At 37.7% G+C, this 6,824-nt stretch overlaps 1 pseudogene; it reads left to right on the top strand.

The window, feature by feature from the left end:
* The first annotated feature begins 2,328 nt into the window (after positions 1-2,328).
* On the top strand, positions 2,329-3,793 carry LOC105503425 (annotated as a pseudogene).
* The last annotated feature ends 3,031 nt before the right edge of the window (positions 3,794-6,824 follow it).

Raw genomic sequence — 6,824 nt, 5'->3', positions numbered from 1 at the left:
TTCCCATGGTCTTGGGCAGCTCTTCCCCTGTGGCTTTGCAGGATACAGCCCCATTCCTGTCTGCTTTCATGAGCTGTCATTGAGTGTCTGCATCTTTTCCAGGCAAACAGTGCAAGCTGTCAGTGGATCTACCATTCTGGGGTCTGAAGGATGGTGAATCTCTTCTCACAGCTTCATTAGGCAGTGTCCCAGTGGGGGCTCTGTGTGTGGGGGGTCCTACTCCACATTTACCTTCTGCACTGCCCTAACAGAGGCTTTCTATGAGGGCCCTGCCCCGTAGCAAACTTCTGTCTGATATTTAGGCATTTTCATAAACCCTCTGAAATCTAGGCAGAGATTTCCAAACCTCAGTTCTTGACTTCTGTGCACCTGCAGGCTCAACACCATGTGGAAACTTTTAAGGCTAGAGGTTTGCACCCACTGAAGCCACAGCTCCAGCTGTACCTTAGCCCCCTTTAGCCATGGCTGGAGCAGCTGGGACACAAGGCACCAAGTCTTTAGGCTGCCCACAGCACAGGGGCCTTGCACCTGGTCCACGCAACCATTTTTCCTCCTAGGCCTCTGGGCATGCGATGGGAGGGCTATTGCAAAGGTCTCTGACCTGCCCTGGAGACATTCCCCCATTGTCTTGTTGATTAACATTAGGCTCTTTAACACTTATAAAAACTGTGGCAGGCTTGAATTTCTCCCTAAGAAATGGGTTTTTCTTTTCTATCACGATGTCAGGCTGCAAATTTTTCAAACTTTTATGCTCTGCTTCCTCTTGTACACTTTACCACTTTGAAATTTCTCCACCAGATACCCTAAATCATCTCTCTTTAGTTCAAAGTTCCACAGATCTCTAATTTAGGGGCAAAATGCTGCCAATCTCTTTGCATAGCAAGAGTGAGCTTTACTCCATTTCCCATCAAGCTCTTCATCTCCATCTGAGACCACCTCAGCCTGGACTTTATTGTCTATATCACTATTAGCATTTTGGTCAAAGCCATTCAACAAGTTTCTAGGAAATTCCAAATTTTATCACATCTTCCTGTCTTCTGAGCCCTCCAAGCCTCCAGGAAGTTCCAAACTTTCCCATGTTTTCGTATCTTCTTGTGAGCCCTCCAAACTCTTCCAACCTCTGCCTGTTACCCAGTTCCAAAGTTGCTTTCACATTTTCAGGTATCTTTACAGCAGCATCCCACTCTACTGGTACCAATTTACTGTATTAGTTTGTTCTCACAGTTCTACATGGCTGGGAGGCCTCACAATCATGGTGGAAGACAAGGAAAGAGCAAAGTGTTGTCTTACATGGTGGCCAGCAAGAGGGTGTGTGCAGGGGAACTCTCCCTTATAAAACCATCAGATCTCATGAGACTTATTCATTTCCATGACAACAGCTTGGTAAAGACCTGTCCACATAATTCAATTACTTCCCTCTGGCCCTGCCCCTGACACGTGGGGATTATTATTACAACTGAAGGTGCGATTTGGGTGGGGACCGTATCAATTGCCATATAATTATTCTTGAAAAATAAAATCATATGTATTTCAGTAATATTAGAGGAAAATAAAGAATGAAAGTCAATAAATACATGAGCTACAAGGATTTTATACATTTTGAATTCTTCTTATTTTACAGATAAGGAACTTGAACTACCAGAATAACAGCCTCTTATTAGACCAGATTTTGCAAAAATAAACTAAAAGTCTCTGTGATATTCTACTAAAAAATAAATTCCATGAATTTAATAAATATTAATAATAATGCTACCAAGAAGTTAGCCTTTTCATTTACAAACATAGAAAATGACAACCATAACTGTTGTTGTTTTTAATGATAGTTAAAATAATGGTTAATAACTATTAAAATAACAGTTAGTAACTGAGTTATCTGTCTCAGTCTAGTTGGGCAGCTATAACACACTACAATAGACGGGGCAATTTATAAACAATAGAAGTTTATTACTAACAGTTCTAGAGGCTGAGATGTCCAAGATAAAGGAACCAGGAGATTCAACATCTGATGAGGGTTCACTCTCTGCTGCCAAGACGGGACCTTCTGGCTCTGTCCTCACATAGCAGAATGGCAAGACAGGTTTATGGGGCCTCTTTCACCTGGACATTATTCCCATTTGTGAGGGTTCTTCCCTTAGGACCTAATCACCTCCCAATAGCTCCCTCTTTTAATACATCACCTGGGAGTTAGGTATTAACATGAATTGTGGGCAGATATGTACATTCAGATCATAGCACCATCTAAAGCATCCTTAGAAGTCTGATTTATTTGCCTATTTGACTATAAAATTCAAAAAGTGTATATTTTTTACATGTAAGATAAAGTTCACAATGAGCTCTGATGACCTGGAATTTGCCAGTTTACTAGGAAGGAATACTCTCCTTGCTTCTGGTTTTCATTCATTTACTACAGGACTGCTGGGGGTGAAACCTGATGACACTGTATGTACTGAAGCTTTTCAATAAATTGTGTTTCAGTTTTAATAAGATCTGGCGCATTGTTTTATTTGTCTGTTGTCACTATTGTTAACCAGATTTTCTTCTACATTTGAGTAGTTCTTAGGTGGACTTTCAACTACTAAATGTGGTAATTTATAGAAAAGTACATGTCTTGTCTGCTGAAGCATGTATCATTGCTATGCATTACTTATCACTTAATAATTTAATGTAAAAGTACTCGTCAATAAAATTATTATTTTCTAGCTTACACTTGATAGTTTTAAGAAAAGGAACAAGGAAATAAACCTATCAGTATTAACAATGGAAGTAACACTGTTTCCATAAGAAGTTAATTCTTCATACATTTAGGAAGATTGTATTATTGAAACAGGAAAGAAGGCGAAAGAAAGGAAGAGAGAAGGGACAAAAGAAATATCAGTATGAAAAATATGTATTTTTTAGAAAATTCTTTTCGGTCTCCCTTCCTTGTTAACCCTTTTCATGATTGAAAAAAAAAAAAAAAACACACACACACACAAAACTGAAATAATAATGAAATACATGTGAAGTACTCCTGACACTATGATTGGGAAACATAGGTTAAACATGGTTCCACAGATGATCGAAAGATTGCCTTTGAGACACTGAAAGTGAAGGATGAGAAGAACTTTAAAGAGACTGAAGTACAGACGAAAAAAATACAAAAACTACAGGATGGCATAAACATTTCAAAAGGCAAGATCATCGTACACAGCGGCAACAGTGAAGATGAAAATTGATATGTCCACAATGACAAGGAATTAGTCCTTGTACAACTGTGAAAACTTAAGCCTATGCAGCATCCCATAACTTACTCAAACTCACCCTCAAGGCCCTGATAGAGATTGTTGAAAAGGGTGAAAAGATCTGTAAGCTTGCTGAAATATGTAGAAAATTTGAATCTAAGAAAGAAAAAGTGCTCCATTTTTGTCAGTATTGACTTGCTAAGGAGCAGGAGGAGATTGAGGAGAATAACCTAGAAGACCTGAGGAGCTCGCCAAGTTGATGGTGGACTACATAGGGATGGAGAATTTCCAGAAATAGTATGACAAAGTGAAAATGCAGCAACTAGCCTTCAACACAGATGAGTCCACTGTTAGAAATCAGCGGGAAGTTGTGGGAGATGCTGAAGGAGTACTTGAATGGCATCTCAGTGAGTGACGAAGTGCTGGGCCAGATCAATCCACTGTTCATAGTCATCCATGGATGCAGCTTACCCTAGCCCTTGTCCACACCTATAGCCCATCCAAGTAGCAAACAACATTCAACCACTTATCATGTCATTGAAGCAGCCCACATGATCTCTCACACCCTGTGATCTAAGGAAAATCTCTTTTCAACCCACAGGGATTTTTTTGAGAGACCTAAGGACTTTGCTATTAAAAACTTCCAATGGGGCAAGGGCAAAACTCTGGTTGGTAGTTGGGTAACTTTGAGCAAATAGACAATTTTTCTTAATTTGAATTTAATTTCCTCACATTGTGTGAGAAGAATAAACAACTCATAAACATAAAATATTATATTCATGTGAGGTATAGATTACCATTCTTTTAAGAAATTCTCTATTGATTGGAAAGATAAGAACAATACCTTTTAAAGGAAATCAATTAAAACTAAATTGACTGATTAGAATACAGAATCTTGTCATATTGATTCATGACTAGTCTGATGTTTACTTACCAATCTAAGAATTTTTCAGGCAGATTGAGCAAAAATAGTTTTGTTTCAGGCAATACTGACCTGAAACTAGATTTTTAAAAAACATCATTATATAAAAAAGTTGATACAATTACTTTTATCTATATTTATTTTCAAAATTATTTATGTCTTCAAATGTGGCTGTGCTGGGGCAGGGTAGATTCTAAAATGGCTCCAATAATTTCTACTTACTAGCATTATCTAGAATTCATAACTTTGTGTAATCCTCTCCTCTTGATTATGACTTCCTTCTAACAGAGTATGACAAAAGTGACGATTTATCATTTCCATGATTAAGTTAATGTGTGAAAATAAAACTTTCCTAGATTTCTCAGTGTTCAGGTAAATAGCTCTAGCTGCTATGACATGTTCACATATCATGAGAATTAGATCTATAGCCATTTGTCTAGTTAATTGTTCTAATTTAAAAGAGTAATAGAGCATCTCTTATCTTCTTAGGGGGCTAAATGGCTATAGCTAGGAGTAGATTTCTTGCTTGAGTCCCTGAGGTTCCAGGAAAGACTGCAAAAGCCATAATCCAAGGAATTTACATTTCCATTTGGAATGAGACCCAGGACCTTGGAGACTCTTCTAGGTTGTAGGCTAGATACAAAGGTTATCTGTCTCATAGAGAAATTTTATTTACAGAACAAAAGGCTAAAGAAAGGAGGACACCCCTTCTAGGAGCTGAAAGGAGAGAGGAAGGGAAAGTACCTTCTTGCCCTTTATAACAGAAAACCGTCATTTTTTTCTTCACCACTCATTATGGGCGTGGACGGGGAGTCAGGCTTTTCTTGGAACAATTTGACTGGCTCTCAGTTTGTAACTCTAGGAATAAGAACTAGGACATAGGGTGCCAACACTACCTAAGGTGCCAACACTGCCATTTACTGTGCAATACTTAATAAGAAATTTGTCACTGATTTAGAACGTTTAGAATGAAATCAAGAAAAATGACTGTTAAAAACCCAGCATCTACATAAGATTGTAACTTGGCATTCATTATTGTTTTCCCTACTTGCACACTTCTGTCAGAGATGTGTGAACCAGAGCAACTTCATCTTGAATGGGGGCCGTGTAATACAAAGCTGAGACCTGCTGAGTTGCATTTCTAGTACATTAGGCATTCTTAATCACAGGATGAGATAGGTGATTGTTTCAAGATATAGACCCTGCTGATAAAACAGATTGCGGTAGAAAAGCCGTCCAAAACCAAGATAGTGATGAAAACGACCTCTGGTTGTCCCCATTGCTCATTACACACTAATTACAACATATTAGCATGCTAAAAGACCCTTTTACCAGTACCATGGCAGTTTACAAATGCCATGGCAACATCCCAAAGTTACCCTATGTTGTCTAAAATGGAGAGGAACCCTCAGTTCCAGAAATCGTCCACCCCTTTCCCAGAAAACTCAAGAATAATCCACCCCTTGTTTAGCATGTAATCAGGAGATAACTATAAGCATACTCAGTGGAGCAGCGTATGCTGCTGCTCTGCCTAGAGAGTAGTCATTCTTTCTTCATTTACTTTCCTAATAAACTTGCTTTCACTTTACTCTAGGGATTTGCCCCAAATTCTTCCTTGCAGGAGGTCCAGGAACCCCATCTTGGGATCTATATCTGGACCCCTTTCTGGTAACACTTTGAGGAAGAATGTTGCCATATTGGAGAGGCCCAGAAAGTAAAAGAAGGACGTCTCCAGGCCAATGCCAGCTAGGAACTGAGAACAACAGTTCAACACACTGCAAGAAATTGAATTTTGTCAAAACTACAGAGCTTAGAAGCAGACCTTAGACTCCAGTCTTGGACAACACCTTGACTGCAGCCTTGGGAAAGATCCTGGCCAGCCACGATGAGATCTATGACTCACAGACATGGTGAGGTAACAAACACATGTTGTTTTAAACAGCCAACTCTGTGAAAATTTGTTACTAAGTAGTAGAAAACTAATGCAATGACCTAAAAATCTAAAGTACAGATATGGAATAATTTCATTAGTGAAAGAATTCTTATATAGAGTATTATTCAATGTGAATTTTGAACTTAACACTTTTTTTAAATAAGGAAGCTATTGTTTTGGAGAAGTCACTTAAAAAAAGCTTCTATGAAATATAAGATCTTCTAAGATCATATGTAAGTGCAAATCAATTTGAAAAGTAATGTTTCAGAGTCAAGATAATTTTTAAAATAATTTTAAAACACTGACTGAAACACCTCATTTAAAAAAAAATCATTAGTTTTCAACATGGTCCCAAATTTATTAAGGTCAGAAAATCTCTTCAAAATCATTTATTTTACGAATAACTTAAATAAAAAATGGCTTCAATTAAACTGAAATAATACAAAAATTTATGACATAGCTAAAGAATTATTAGAAGAGTATCAATTGAAAAGAGGTAAAATCTCACTAGTAAATTTAGCATATCTGTCCAGTTTTTGACCATTAAGCAAGAACAGTCCACGTATTGCTTAAAGGCACACGTGTATGCCCCAGGCATACACAATACTGCTATTTCACAGTTTGGAAGAAAAATAAAAGCATCATTAGAAAGCCTGCCACTAGCAAAAGAAAAAGAAAAGAAAAATAAGCCTTTATAAAATATAAATTGCATTGTTTTTAAATTCCTTGTGTGAATTTTATCACATAG

Source organism: Colobus angolensis, unplaced genomic scaffold (genome assembly GCF_000951035.1).
Source record: "Colobus angolensis palliatus isolate OR3802 unplaced genomic scaffold, Cang.pa_1.0 Scaffold858, whole genome shotgun sequence".
Lineage (NCBI taxonomy): Eukaryota > Metazoa > Chordata > Mammalia > Primates > Cercopithecidae > Colobus > Colobus angolensis.
Note: the sequence above shows the minus strand (reverse complement) of the source record. Positions and strands in the feature narration are given on the sequence as shown.